The following is a 3,639-nucleotide window of genomic DNA, read 5'->3' as shown; positions in this document are numbered from 1 at the left end:
CTTCCACATGTTCAAAGTTTTCTCTAATTCCCTATGGTTAAAGAGTAATTTGCAAAATCGTAAAATTTCGCACACCGAACAGCCGAGTTCGTATTTTCGATGCCATTTCTAAACGACTAATCCAATTGAGGCAAATGATATGGCGTTGGAAAGCTTATGTAAATGCGCTACTTTCTCATGTTGAAAGTTTTTTCTAATTTTGAACGGTCTAAAAGTAACTTAAAAACCTGTGCAAGTTCCACTGAGTTCGTATTTTCAAGCTAATTCTTTAACCGTATATCCGAATGCAGCAAATGATATGGCGTTGGAAAGCTTGAGGAAATGCGAATTGTTTGATATATATTGTTTCTCCCAATTAATTACGATTTTAAGTCAATTTTGAAAATGCCTAAAAACATATTTTCGCCGTAATTTCTACAAACTTTATCAGAATGGGGCAAACAGTATACCGCTGAAAAGCTATGGAAAATGTGAAACTTTTTCATGTTGATGGTTTTCTCTGATTCCTAGCTGTTTTCAAGTAATTTCGAAAACTGCGAGATCTTTCGTTCTGCCTTCATCGCGAAACAGATTCTTCGAAAATGCACTGCGTGAAGACCTTGAACTTCTCGGCATGTATACTTGAACTTCACTCTGTTTTTCACGTGCTTTTTTTGCTCGTAGCTCTCCACCCACTCACTGTAATTGAGCAAGTGATATATCGATGGTAAGCTGTCGTAAACACGCAACTTTCCCGTGTTGATCATTTTTTCATACTCGCGACGGTTTTAAAAGTTTTTCATGCGAAATTCATTCAGTTCAGTAGTTGAACTTCCTGTTGTTTTCATGTTGAACTTATGTGACGTGTTTTCGTTTGTAATTTTCTCATCCATTCGTTAGTGTTACACAAATGATATTCATTTTGTACAAACCACTCTCACAATTTTTTTAAACTTTCTCCGACCGAGGACTTGAACTTATAACAACTAAACATTTAGTCTTTGCTTTTTTATTCTTTTTTAATACAAAATGCACACCGTGTAGTACGTGAACTTCTGGCAGTTATCAATCTGAACTTCTCTCGGTTACGTGAAAATATCCGAGTTTTTTATGAATATTAATCTGAATTTCTTAATCCTTTTTTATTAATTTAGAAGCGCTCTATTTTTAAAAGTTGAACTTCTTGCTATTTTATTTTTGAACTTCTTGTTTCCATTCTTTAATAACGAGGAAAATCCGAGTTCTCTGTAATCATCAAAATTCTCCATCTATTTAATATGGACTTCCTGGTTTTATTTCTTAATCTTTTTTATGAATTTTGAAGCGCTCTATTTTTAAAAGTTGAACTTCTTGTTATTTTATTTTTGAACTTCTTGTTTCCATTCTTTAATAAGGAGGAAAATCTGAGTTTTCTATAATCATCGAACTTCTCCATCTTTTTAATATGGACTTCCTGGTTTTATTTCTTAATCTTTTGTTTTTCAATTTGAAGTTCATGGTTGATTCTTCAATACTAAGGGATATTTGAGTATTTTAATAACGGTAAAATCTTAGTTTCTAAATAAACATCGAACCACTTCGTTGTTTTCATTTGAACTTCTACTTTTTTAAGAAATGGGAAAAATCTATTTTTAAACTTTTTTTGGTTGTTCCTTTTTTTAATTTGAACTTCTTTGTTTTATACTTCAGTAACAAGAAAAATCTGAGTTTTTCATAATCTTTGGACTTCTCTTTTATTTTAATTTGACCTTCTTAGTCTTATTCTTAGAAAAAACATGTTTTTAAATAAGCATCAAACATTTTTTTAAATTAAACTTTATACTTTTATTTTTCCAAGAAATGGAAAGAATTTGAGTTTTTCTATATCCATCGAACTTCTCCTTTTTTTACTTTGAAATTCTTCATTTTATTTTTTAGTAACAAGGAAAATCTGAGTTTTGTCATAAGTATGAAACTTCTCTATTTTTGTAATTTGGACTTCTTGATTTATTTCTTTTAGTAAAGAGAATATCCTAGTTTTGTAATAAATATTGAATCGTTCATTATTTCAATTTCAACTTCTAGAGATTTTTTAATTTTAGAAACAATGAAAGTCGTTTTTATGATTTTTGAACTTCTCTATTTTTAAAATTTGAACTTCTTGTTGTTTATTTTAGAAATGGTGAAATATCCGCTTCTAAGTGTCTTTTACTTTTGAACCGCTCTTCTTGATTGTCCTTTGTGATTGAAGAAATTTGAGGTTTTAGTAATCATTGAACCGCTCCACTTCTAGGTTTTTTTAAGGTGTGTTGTGAGTAGAACTCCGAACTTCGGCTGTCTTTTTTTTGAACTTATGCGATATTTGTAAAAAAACAGAGCCAATCTGCGCAATTTTTGAATCTTTTCTAAATGGTTGACCTTGAACTCCTCGACATTTTTCACTATACACACCTTTTTTGTATGTAATAACTTCTCTATGTCAAATGTCTCCCTGAATGTATATGAGCTTACCTAAAAGAAATGTACGTAAGCTTCTTCTTTTAATATGAACTTCTCGATTTATTCTTTAGTGATGGAGAAATTTAGTGAAAATATCTAGTTTAATTCAATTTTGTTGGTTTGTCATTTAGTAACGAGGAAAATCTGGGTTCTTCATATACATTGAACTATTCTATTTTTAAAAATTGAACTTCTTGGTTTTTACAATTTGGACTTCTTGATGTTATTCATTTGTAACGGAAAAAATGGTGTAATATGTATTTTCTAGAGTTTTTCAAGTGCGCTGTTATTCTAATATGACATTTGAGTTTTTTAATGTGTAAAGTATGTTTTTTGTTACATTTTTTTAGTTTATCTGTGATATAAATTTATTTTTTTGTCATCGCTTTTCAATAATGGGAAAATCCATGGGAGAAATTTTTTGAACACCTACAACATTTTCTTCGAACTCTCTAATTAATTAAATTTGAACTTCAAGACTTAACAATTTTTCTTGGTTACACTTTTATTTCTTCCTTGGTATAACATCGAACCACTCTATTTTTTTTAATATGAACTTCTCGATTTATTCTTTAGTGATGGAGAAATTTATATTCGAAATGCTTCTTTATATTCGCACCCCAAAGATGTATATTTTTTTGAAAGCAAACATTTTGAACTTTGTGAGGCACAAACTATGAATCTCTCATCCACTGTTTTTTGTTTGGATCCACATATTTTTCGAGAGAACACATATACTAGGATTTCTAATTTATATTTACAGAGAAGCATTTCAATCTCTATCAAGAACAACACACAAAGGCAATGTTCAGGCCAAAGTGGTATCTAACAACCACTAGACACCAACTGTTAACATATATACATATTGGTGCTCAATGACCTTCATGCAAACACAGTGCCCCATGTGCATTCCCATACATACACATTGAACTTTTAGAAAGGATAATGTCGGATGTGGGGTTCCCGCAAACCATTAAGGTTCGAACACTGGGGTGCGCGCGAAGTCTCTCCTCCTACCGATCTACGCTCTAGCTCGCTAAGATCTTGCGGATGAACTCGTCGAACTCACAACACAGAAAGACACGAGGTTTATACTGGTTCGGGCCACCGTTGTGCTGTAATACCCTACTCCGGTGTGGTGGTGGTGGATTGCCTCTTGGGCTGATGATGAACAGTACAAGG

This window comes from Aegilops tauschii, chromosome 6 (assembly GCF_002575655.3).
Source record: "Aegilops tauschii subsp. strangulata cultivar AL8/78 chromosome 6, Aet v6.0, whole genome shotgun sequence".
In the NCBI taxonomy this organism is placed as follows: Eukaryota; Viridiplantae; Streptophyta; class Magnoliopsida; order Poales; family Poaceae; genus Aegilops; species Aegilops tauschii.
The sequence above is the reverse complement of the archived record's forward strand: the minus strand, read 5'-3'. Positions refer to the sequence as shown.